The sequence below is a fragment of the Oncorhynchus keta genome, chromosome 35 (genome assembly GCF_023373465.1).
Source record: "Oncorhynchus keta strain PuntledgeMale-10-30-2019 chromosome 35, Oket_V2, whole genome shotgun sequence".
In the NCBI taxonomy this organism is placed as follows: Eukaryota; Metazoa; Chordata; class Actinopteri; order Salmoniformes; family Salmonidae; genus Oncorhynchus; species Oncorhynchus keta.
In genome coordinates this window covers 1780950-1793292 of record NC_068455.1, presented here as the reverse complement: position 1 = coordinate 1793292, position 12343 = coordinate 1780950, and the positions used below count along the sequence as shown (strand labels likewise).

Sequence of the window (12343 nt, the reverse complement as noted above, 5' to 3'; positions counted from 1 at the left end):
AAAAATGAACAGTAAACATTACACATACAGAAGTTTCAAAACAATAAAGACATTACAAATGTCATATTATATATATATATACAGTATATATACAGTGTTGTAACAATGTACAAATGGTCAGAGTACACAAGGGAAAATTAATAAGCATAAATATGGATTGTATTTACAATGGTGTTTGTTCTTCACTGGTTGCCCTTTTCTTGTGTCTGTCTCCCTGTCTCTCTCTCTCTCTCTGTCTCTCTCTCTCCCTGTCTCTCTCTCTCTCCCTGTCTCTCTGTCTCTCTGTCTCTGTCTCTGTCTCTCTCTCTCTCTCTCTCTCTCTCTCTCTCTCTCCTCTAACAGAACAGTCTCTCTGCTTTCTCTGTCTCTTTCTCTCTCCCCCTCTCTCTCCTCTGACAGAACAGTCTGTCTCCTCTCCCTGTCTCTCTCTCTCCTCTCTCTCTGTCGCTCTCTGTCGCTCTCTCTCTCTCTCTCTCTCTCTCTCTCCTCTGACAGAACAGTCTCTCTCCTCTCTCTCTGTCGCTCTCTCTCTCTCTCTCTCTCTTCTGACAGAACTGTCTTTCTCCTCTCCCTGTCTCTCTCTCTCCTCACTCTCTGTCTCTCTCCCTGTCTCTCTCTCTCCCCTCTCTCTCCTCTGACAGAACAGTCTCTCTCCTCTCCCTGTCTCTCTCTCTCCTCACTCTCTGTCTCTCTCTCTGTCTCTCTCTCTCTCTCTCTCTCTCTCTCTCTTCTGACAGAACAGTCTCTCTCTCTGTCTCTCTCTCTCCTCTGACAGAACAGTCTCTCTGCTTTCTCTGTCTCTTTCTCTCTCCCTCTCTCTCTCCTCTGACAGAACAGTCTGTCTCCTCTCTCTCTGTCTCTCTCTCTCTCTCCTCTGACAGAACAGTCTCTCTCCTCTCCCTGTCTCTCTCTCTCCTCTCTCTCTTTCTCTCTCTCTCCTCTCTCTCTCTCTCTTTCTCTCTCTCTCTCTCCTCTCTCTCTTTCTCTCTCTCTCCTCTGACAGAACAGTCTGTCTCCTCTCTCTCTCCTCTCTCTCTCTCCTCTCCCTCTTTCTCTCTCTCTCCTCTGACAGAACAGTCTGTCTCCTCTCTCTCTCCTCTCTCTCTCCCTCTCTCTCCTCTGACAGAACAGAACTCTCTCAATTCAATTCAAAATACTTTATTGGAAACCTATGTTTAGATTGCCAAAGCAAATAGAATAGAATAGACAATAAACAAAAGTCAAATAAACAATTGAAAGATTGGTAAACATTACACTCACAACTGTTTTTAGAGAATATAGACATTTCAAATGTTACATTATTGACTTTGTTGTAGTTGAAGTATGAAAGGGAAGATGAATAAACAGAAGACGTTTGTGTCCTGGAGTTCTTTATTGAACACACCTTGTAAACATTCACAGTGCATTGTGGGAAAAGTATGTGAACCCTTGGATTTAATAACTGGTTGACCCTCCTTTGGCAGCAATAACCTCAACCAAACGTTTTCTCTGTAGTTACGGATCAGACCGGCACAAAGGTCAGGAGGAATTTTGGACCATTCCTCTTTACAAAACTGTTTCAGTTCAGCAATATTCTTAGGATGTCTGGTGTGAACCGCTCTCTTGAGGTCATGTCATAGCATCTCAATCGGGTTGAGGTCAGGACTCTGACTGGGCCACTCCAGAAGGAATATTTTTTTTCTGTTGAAACAACTATGTTGTTAATTTACTTTTGTGTTTTGGGTCGTTGTCCTGTTGCATCGCCCAACTTCTGTTGAGCTTCAATTCGCGGACAGATTGCAGGAAAATGTTAGGCTAAATGTCTTGATGAACTTGGGAATTGATTTTTCCATCAATGATAGCAAGCTGTTGTCATGACGCTGGCCTGGGGATAGGTTTATGACAGTCATAAATACCTCTTCCCCCCTTTTTCCTCTCTCTACCCTTCTGATGTTACATTTGAAAACCCCTTGGTTAATTAACATAGAGATTCTGGGAACATCAGAAGGTGGGGGGAAATGAACTCTATTCTGGTAATCCGACCAATGGAACATATGCAGTGGTACTTAATGAATATGATGTCAGTTCGGTTGTCATCTGAGATATTCTCATCAATGATAGGATGACATAAACTCTACAGTGGAAAGTCTACACATCAGAGTTATCGGATTCACATGGAATTGTTCTTAAATTTAAATGTTTGAATATGAAATTATTCGTGATGGGATGAAATGTGATTTTAGCTTCTAAAATGTGAGATTTGAGTTTTTATAAGATAGGGCTCTGCTCAATCAGTGGCCCACCCCTGTGAAGGGACATGGGCTGTAAAACTTTTCAAACACGCCCTCCTCTCCCTTCCTATATAATCCCTTGACGACAATATAACCTCCTGTTCCGAGGATGTGAGGACGACGGTCCGATGTCAGAATGGTTCAGATAATAACTACAGAATGAAGCCAACATCAGCGTGAGCTTTGGTTGCGAATGGTATGAACTTTGAACTCTTATTCACTACAGAAGTGATACCTCCTAGCCGTTGAGTTAGCAACAGCAGATACAACGAGGGTTAGGAAGGAACAGACAGAGTATCACGTCTATCACCCAACGATGTTACTACAACGTATCGAATTGACAACCAGAGATATTCTTCAAAGGACTCGGTTTGGCAACACGGCCTTCCATCTACCACCAACCTACCGAAGCGCAGCTCAAAGTAAATATATATTGCATTTTCCTTTTGCAAATGGGCAGTTATTTAGAATGCATACGATACTGTATTTACGATAGCACAGCTTCGCTCTTTGTTCCTCAGTCTTCCCGCTCTTTCACTCAAACCCAGCCCCTTTTCTTTTGTGTAACAAGCTGTCATATCTGTTCCGCCCACTAGGGACGTTTTCCTTTATGACGTAATTTGTAATCAAGTTATGATTTAATTATGTGTATGTGTAATTCTGTGTGATTAGTTAGGTATTTAGTAAATACATGATTAAACCCAATTTTGTATTGCTGATTCAACTTGTTAGCCAGGGTTCGTGAAGATAACCAAGAATTTACAATTTTCAGATGAGACTGAATTAAGATGAAGATTAATGTTGACTTCTATGGATGTAAAATATTACTAGGTATTTAAGAGTTTATTCGGAAGATAACAGCTCTATAAATATTATTTTGTGGTGCTCCACTCTCTAGTTAATTACGTTTACAGGATTATCTCAATCAGGTAATATTAATATCATATCACTTAATCCGGCATGGCCAAAGACACGAGACTGTCCAGGACCTGAGGCAGCAGAGCAGGCATGGCCAAAGACACGAGACTGTCCAGGACCTGAGGCAGCAGAGCAGGCATGGCCAAAGACACGAGACTGTCCAGGCCCTGAGGCAGCAGAGCAGGCATGGCCAAAGACACGAGACTGTCCAGGCCCTGAGGCAGCAGAGCAGGCATGGCCAAAGACATGGCCATGATGCGCCCTCCACCATACTTTACAGTTGGTTTTGGTGTTCTGTGCTGTGCATTTTGTTCTCTACACATATTCTTGTGTGTACCTTTCAAACAACTGATCTTTAGTTTCATCTGTCCACAGTATATTTTGCCAGTAGTGCTGTGGAACATCCAGGGGCTCTTTTGCGAACTTCAGACGTGCAACAATGTTTTTTTTTGGACAGCAGTGGCTTCTTCCGTGGTGTCCTCCCATGAACACCATTCTTGTTTAGTGTTTTACGTATCGTAGACTCGTCAACAGAGATGTTAACATGTTCCAGAGATTTCTGTAAGTCTTTAGCTGACACTCTAAGATTCTTCTTAACCTCATTGAGCATTCTGTGCTGTGCTCTTGCAGTCATCTTTGCAGGACGGCCACTCCTAGAGAGAGTAGCTATAAATTAACTTTCTCCATTCATAGACAGTTTGTCTTACCTTACATCAAGGCTTTTAGAGATACTTTTGTAACCCTTTTAAGCTTTATGCAAGTCAACAATTCTTAATGGTTGGTCTTCTGAGATCTCTTGTTCGAGGCATGGTTCACATCAGACATCAAACTCAAATTTTGTGAGTGTTTTTTTATATTTCAGGGCAGCTCTAACCATCTCCAATCTCATCTCATTGATTGGACTGCAGGTTAGCTGACTCCTGACTCCAATTAGCTTTTGGAAAAGTCATTAGCCTTGGGGGATCACATACTTTTTCCAACCTACACTGTGAATATTAAAATTATGTATTCAATATAGATAAGAAAAATACAATATTTTGCATGTTATTAGTTTAAGCACACTGTGTTTGTCTATCGTGATCAGATCAAATTTGACGACCAATTTATGCAGAAATCCAGGTAATTCCAAAGGGTTCACATACTTTTTCTTGCCACTGTAGGTTGTATTTACAATGTTGTATTCATTGGTTGCCCTTTTCTTGTGGCAACGGGCCACAAATCTTGCTGCTGTGATGCACACTACAATATTTTGCCCAATAGATATGGGAGTTTATCAAAATTGGGTTTATTTTCAAATTCTTTGTGGATCTGTGTAATTTGAGGGAAATATGTGTCTCTAATATGGTTATACATGGGGCAGGAGGTTAGGAAGTGCAGCTCGGTTTCCACCTCATTTTGTGGGCATTGAGCACATAGCCTGTCTTCTCTTGAGAGCCATGTCTGCCTACGGCGGCCTTTCTCAATAGCAAGGCTCTGCTCACTGAGTCTGTCCATAGTCAAAGCTTTCTTTAAGTTTGGGTCAGTCACAGTGGACAGGTATTCTGCCGCTGTGTACTCTCTGTGTAGGGCCAAATAGCATTCTAGTTTGCTCTGTTTTTTTTGTTGATTCTTTCCAGTGTATAAAATTGTTTTTAGCGTTCTTATAATTTGGTTGGGTCTAATTGTGTTGCTGTCCTTGGGCTCTGTGGGGTCTGTTTGTGAACAGAGCCCCAGGACCAACTTGCTTAGGGGGCTCTTCTCTAGGTTAATCTCTCTGTAGGTGATGGCTTTATTACGGAATGTGTGGACATCACTTCCTTTTAGGTGGTTGTACAATTTAACGGCTCTTTCCTGGATTTTTGGGTAAAATTCTGCTCTACATTGTTTGGGGTTGTTTGGGGTTGTACAATACAATACGTATATTTTAGCAGAATTCTGCATGCAGAGTCTCATTTGGGTTATTGTCCCATTCTTGGTTGGTTTGCGGACCCCAGACCTCACAATCATAAAGGGCAATGTATAACTGATTCAAGTATTTTTTTAGCCAGATCCTAATTGATATGTCGAATTCAATGTTCATTTTGATGGCAGAGGCAAGAAGGGCCTTCTACCAGATTGTTCACAGCTTTGTGGAAGTTACCTGTGGCGCTGATGTTTAGGCCAAAGTACAGGTATATAATGTTGTATGTTTGACCCCCAACACCACTTTCCATCAATGTGTATAGCAGACCCTCATGCCAAATTTAGTCTAAAGCTTTTTTGAAATCAACAAAGCACGAGAAGACTTTGCCTTTGTTTTGGTTGGTGTGTTTGTCATTTAGGGTGTGTAGGGTGTATTGGTGTTCTGTCGTAAAGTAATTTGGTATAAAAGCCCATTTGACTTTTGCTCAGTACATTGTTTTAACTGAGGATTTGATTTGATTTTTGATTTGATTTGATTTATGAGTCTGCTGTTAATGATAATTCAGAGGATTTTCCCAAGGTTACTGTTGACACATACAGTGCCTTGCGAAAGTATTCGGCCCCCTTGAACTTTGCAACCTTTTGCCACATTTCAGGCTTTTTTTTGTCCCTGCTGAAGAAAAGCAGGCCCAAACCATGATGCTGCCACCACCATGTTTGACAGTGGGGATGGTGTGTTCGGGGTGATGAGCTGTGTTGCTTTTACACCAAACATAACGTTTTGCATTGTTGCCAAAAAGTTCAATTTTGGTTTCATCTGACAGGAGCACCTTCTCCCACATGTTTGGTGTGTCTCCCAGGTGGCTTGTGGCAAACTTTAAACAACACTTTTTATGGATATCTTTAAGAAATGGCTTTCTTCTTGCCACTCTTCCGTAAAGGCCAGATTTGTGCAATATACGACTGATTGTTGTCCTATGGACAGAGTCTCCCACCTCAGCTGTAGATCTCTGCAGTTCATCCAGAGTGATCATGGGCCTCTTGGCAGCATCTCTGATCAGTCTTCTCCTTTTATGAGCTGAAAGTTTAGAGGGGCGGCCAGGTCTTGGTAGATTTGCAGTGGTCTGATACTCCTTCCATTTCAATATTATCGCTTGCACAGTGCTCCTTGGGATGTTTAAAGCTTGGGAAATCTTTTTGTATCCAAATCCGGCTTTAAACTTCTTCACAACAGTATCTCGGACCTGCCTGGTGTGTTCCTTGTTCTTCATGATGCTCTCTGCGCTTTTAACGGACCTCTGAGACTATCACAGTGCAGGTGCATTTATACGGAGACTTGATTACATTTACATTACATTTTACATTTAAGTCATTTAGCAGACGCTCTTATCCAGAGCGACTTACAAATTGGTGCATACACCTTATGACAACCAGTGGAACAGCCACTTGCATCTAAATCTTGTTGGGGGGTGAGAAGGGGGGTGAGAAGGATTACTTACCCTTACTTACCCTATCCTAGGTATTCCTTGAAGAGGTGGGGTTTCAGGTGTCTCCGGAAGGTGGTGATTGACTCCGCTGTCCTGGCGTCGTGAGGGAGTTTGTTCCACCATTGGGGGCCAGAGCAGCGAACAGTTTTGACTGGGCTGAGCGGGAACTGTACTTCCTCAGTGGTAGGGAGGCGAGCAGGCCAGAGGTGGATGAACGCAGTGCCCTTGTTTGGGTGTAGGGCCTGATCAGAGCCTGGAGGTACTGAGGTGCCGTTCCCCTCACAGCTCCGTAGGCGAGCACCATGGTCTTGTAGCGGATGCGAGCTTCAACTGGAAGCCAGTGGAGAGAGCGGAGGAGCGGGGTGACGTGAGAGAACTTGGGAAGGTTGAACACCAGACGGGCTGCGGCGTTCTGGATGAGTTGTAGGGGTTTAATGGCACAGGCAGGGAGCCCAGCCAACAGCGAGTTGCAGTAATCAAGACGGGAGATGACAAGTGCCTGGATTAGGACCTGCGCCGCTTCCTGTGTGAGGCAGGGTCGTACTCTGCGGATGTTGTAGAGCATGAACCTACAGGAACGGGACACCGCCTTGATGTTAGTTGAGAACGTCAGGGTGTTGTCCAGGATCACGCCAAGGTTCTTAGCGCTCTGGGAGGAGGACACAATGGAGTTGTCAACCGTGATGGCGAGATCATGGAACGGGCAGTCCTTCCCCGGGAGGAAGAGGAGCTCCGTCTTGCTGAGGTTCAGCTTGAGGTGGTGATCCGTCATCCACACTGATATGTCTGCCAGACATGCAGAGATGCGATTCGCCACCTGGTCATCAGAAGGGGGAAAGGAGAAGATTAATTGTGTGTCGTCTGCATAGCAATGATAGGAGAGACCATGTGAGGTTATGACAGAGCCAAGTGACTTGGTGTATAGCGAGAATAAGAGAGGGCCTAGAACAGAGCCCTGGGGGACACCAGTGGTGAGAGCGCGTGGTGAGGAGACAGATTCTCGCCACGCCACCTGGTAGGAGCGACCTGTCAGGTAGGACGCAATCCAAGCGTGGGCCGCGCCGGAGATGCCCAACTCGGAGAGGGTGGAGAGGAGGATCTGATGGTTCACAGTATCGAAGGCAGCCGATAGGTCTAGAAGGATGAGAGCAGAGGAGAGAGAGTTAGCTTTAGCAGTGCGGAGCGCCTCCGTGATACAGAGAAGAGCAGTCTCAGTTGAATGACTAGTCTTGAAACCTGACTGATTTGGATCAAGAAGGTCATTCTGAGAGAGATAGCGGTAGAGCTGGCCAAGGACGGCACGCTCAAGAGTTTTGGAGAGAAAAGAGAGAAGGGATACTGGTCTGTAGTTGTTGACATCGGAGGGATCGAGTGTAGGTTTTTTTCAGAAGGGGTGCAACTCTCGCTCTCACAGGTGGATTGTACACACAGGTGGATTGTATTTATCATCATTAGTCATTTAGGTCAACATTGGATCATTCAGAGATCCTCACTGAACTTCTGGAGAGAGTTTGCTGCACTGAAATTAAAGGGGCTGAATAATTTTGCACGCCCAATTTTTCAGTTTTTGATTTGTTAAAAAAGTTTGAAATATCCAACAAATGTCGTTCCACTTCATGATTGTGTCCCACTTGTTGTTGATTCTTCACAAAAAAATACAGTTTCATATCTTTATGTTTGAAGCCTGAAATGTGGCAAAAGGTCGCAAAGTTCAAGGGGGCCGAATACTTTCGCAAGGCACTGTATCCCACGGTAGTTATTGGGGTGAAATTTGTCTCCACTTTTGTGGATTGGGGTGATCAGTCCTTGGTTCCAAATATTGGGGAAGATGCCAGAACTAAGGATCATTATCCTATTTTGAATTTGTGGTCTGTATATTTTATCATTTTATCTAGGATCCCATCAACACCACAGGCCTTTTTTGGGTTGGAGGGTTTGTATGTTGTCCTGTAGTTCATCTGATGTAATTGGATAGTCCGCTGTGTTCTGGTTAACAGTTGATTCTAAGGTTTGTAAATGATCACGTACTTGTTTTTTCTCTTGGTTCTTTGTTACATGTCCAAAAGGTTGGAGAAGAGAACTCTTCGTGTTGTTGTTTGTTTTGTGTTTTACAATTTTCCCAGAAATTAATTGATTCTATGGATCAACTGTTTTCTGTCGTGCTGTTCCTTCTTTTATCCGTAGGGTATTTCTGTTTTAGTGATTCACCATAGTGAAGGTTCAGGTTGTCTGTAGGGTATTTCTGTATTAGTCATTCACCATAGTGAAGGTTCAGGTTGTCTGTAGTGTATTTCTGTATTGTTTTAGTGATTCACCATAGTGAAGGAGTAGGTTCAGGTTGTCTGTAGTGTATTTCTGTATTGTTTTAGTGATTCACCATAGTGAAGGAGTAGGCTCAGGGTTTAGTGTATTTCTGTATTGTATTAGTGATTCGCCATAGTGAAGGAGTAGGCTCAGGGTTTAGTGTATTTCTGTATTGTTTTAGTGATTCCCATAGTGAAGGAGTAGGCTCAGGGTTTAGTGTATTTCTGTATTGTTTTAGTGATTCACCATAGTGAAGGAGTAGGCTCAGGGTTTAGTGTATTTCTGTATTGTTTTAGTGATTCTCCATAGTGAAGGAGTAGGCTCAGGGTTTAGTGTATTTCTGTATTGTTTTAGTGATTCACCATAGTGAAGGAGTAGGCTCAGGGTTTATGGGTTTTAGTGATTCACCATAGTGAAGGAGCTCAGGGTTTATGGGTCTCTGTGTTTTTGGTTGGATAGATTTCCTTCTGAGGTTTTTACATTCTTCATCAAACCATTTTTCATTGTTCTTATTTGTCTTAGGTTTTCGAACAGAATTTAAATGTGATATGTTAGCTGGATAGGTCAATTCTCTCTCCTCTGACAGAAACACAAGTCTCTCTCGCTCCACTCTCTCTCTCCTCTGACAGAATAGTCTGTCTCCTCTCCCTCTTTCTCTCTCTCCTCTGACAGAATAGTCTCTCTCCTCTCCCTCTTTCTCTCTCTCCTCTGATAGAATAGTCTCTCTCCTCTCCCTCTTTCTCTCTCTCCTCTGATAGAATAGTCTCTCTCCTCTCCCTCTTTCTCTCTCTCCTCTGACAGAATAGTCTCTCTCCTCTCCCTCTTTCTCTCTCTCCTCTGACAGAATAGTCTCTCTCCTCTCCCTCTTTCTCTCTCTCCTCTGACAGAATAGTCTCTCTCCTCTCCCTCTTTCTCTCTCTCCTCTGATAGAATAGTCTCTCTCCTCTCCCTCTTTCTCTCTCTCCTCTGACAGAATAGTCTCTCTCCTCTCCCTCTTTCTCTCTCTCCTCTGACAGAATAGTCTCTCTCCTCTCCCTCTTTCTCTCTCTCCTCTGATAGAATAGTCTCTCTCCTCTCCCTCTTTCTCTCTCTCCTCTGATAGAATAGTCTCTCTCCTCTCCCTCTTTCTCTCTCTCCTCTGACAGAATAGTCTCTCTCCTCTCCCTCTTTCTCTCTCTCCTCTGACAGAATAGTCTCTCTCCTCTCCCTCTTTCTCTCTCTCCTCTGACAGAACAGGCTCCAGTGTTTAATCTAGTACCTCTTCAGATGTCAGGAAGACAAAAGTCATATGTCACACCGATCGATACTCTGCTGCCCCAGACCACTGTGTGTGTGGATCAGGCGTGCGCGCGTGCGTGTGTGTATTATTCTGCCTGTTCTAGAGGGATGAAGGGACCAAAGGCAGGGCTGCATCTCAATCTGGGGTAGAAGATGGTAGGGCTGCATCTCAATCTGGGTAGAAGATGGTAGGGCTGTGTCTCAATCTGAAGGGGGAAGATGGTAGGGCTGTGTCTCAATCTGGATTAGAAGATGGTAGGGCTGCGTCTCAATCTGGGTTAGAAGATGGTAGGGCTGCGTCTCAATCAGGGTTAGAAGATGGTAGGGCTGCGGCTCAATCTGGATTAGAAGATGAAAGAGCGACAGCTGTGTTTTTCAGACCATGAGACATTGATGATTGGAGCTGACCCCGCCCTCTCGTCAGAAACAGCTGTCTTCAATTACCAACTCCTTCAGAAGCTATATGAACCAGTGTTCTGTTGCTCAGAAAAGGGGAATGAGACTGATGCTTGATATGTCTTGGTTGTGGCTGAGAGACAGGTTTTGTTATGTATTTTTTTTGTAGCTGCTGATCTGAATGTGTGTTTTTGATTCTTGAAATGGTTGAATTGTGTTTGGATTGTCCTGTTTGGTTTGTTCCCAGGGGGGAAGGGGACGGCACCTAGGGAGTGCTTAGGCAAGAGGCCCGTGCACATACATATACCCGTAGTATAGTCACTGTCTAGACACACTATGGTAAGACCTGGGCGGACCACCCCCTGTATTTTGGTTAGGGCACCAGGTGGTGCTAGTTAGGTAAGTAGTGGGTAGGCAGGTAAGATAGGAGAGGCTTTGAGATTTACTTTCTTTGCTTTGGTTCCGTCCAGCCCCTTTTCCCCATATTACCGTGTGAAGGAATAAAGTCCCAGTAAATGGTCAATTCTCTGCCCTTTGTCATCCTTACTCACACCTCCAATCCATACCTCTATACCTCCACCTACAATCACATACCTCTTTACCTCCAGTCCCATTCCTCTTTACCTCCACCTACAATCCATACCTCTTTACCTCCACCTACAATCCCATACCTCTTTACCTCCAGTCACATACCTCTTTACCTCCAGTCACATACCTCTATACCTCCAGTCCCATACCTCTTTACCTCCACCTACAATCCATACCTCTTTACCTCCAGTACCATACCTCTATACCTCCAGTCACATACCTCTTTACCTCCACCTACAATCCATACCTATTTACCTCCACCTACAATCCATACCTCTTTACCTCCAGTCACATACCTCTTTACCTCCAGTCACATACCTCTTTACCTCCAGTCACATACCTCTTTACCTCCACCTACAATCCATACCTATTTACCTCCACCTACAATCCATACCTCTTTACCTCCAGTCACATACCTCTATACCTCCACCTACAGTCCCATACCTCTATACCTCCACCTACAGTCCCATACCTCTATACCTCCAGTCACATACCTCTATACCTCCACATACAGTCCCATACCTCTATACCTCCACCTACAGTCACATACCTCTACCTACAGTCCCATACCTCTATACCTCCACCTACAGTCCCATACCTCTATACCTCCACCTACAGTCCCATACCTCTATACCTCCACCTACAGTCCCATACCTCTTTACCTCCACCTACAGTCACATACCTCTATACCTCCACCTACAGTCACATACCTCTTTACCTACAGTCCCATACCTCTATACCTCCACCTACAGTCCCATACCTCTATACCTCCACCTACAGTCCCATACCTCTTTACCTCCACCTACAGTCACATACCTCTATACCTCCACCTACAGTCACATACCTCTTTACCTACAGTCCCATACCTCTATACCTCCACCTACAGTCACATACCTCTATACCTCCACCTACAGTCACATACCTCTATACCTCCACCTACAGTCACATACCTCTTTACCTACAGTCCCATACCTCTATACCTCCACCTACAGTCCCATACCTCTATACCTCCACCTACAGTCCCATACCTCTATACCTCCAGTCACATACCTCTATACCTACAGTCACATACCTCTTTACCTCCACCTACAGTCCCATACCTCTATACCTCCACCTACAGTCCCATACCTCTATACCTCCACCTACAGTCACATACCTCTATACCTCCACCTACAGTCCCATACCTCTATACCTCCACCTACAGTCCCATACCTCTATACC

The 12343-nt window shown here is 44.2% G+C and overlaps 1 protein-coding gene across 1 annotated transcript in view; it reads left to right on the top strand.

Moving 5' to 3' along the window:
- LOC118378267 (GDNF family receptor alpha-4-like) overlaps positions 1 to 12343 on the top strand; it is a 444258-nt gene that overhangs the window by 368383 nt on the left and 63532 nt on the right. The window lies entirely within an intron of this gene.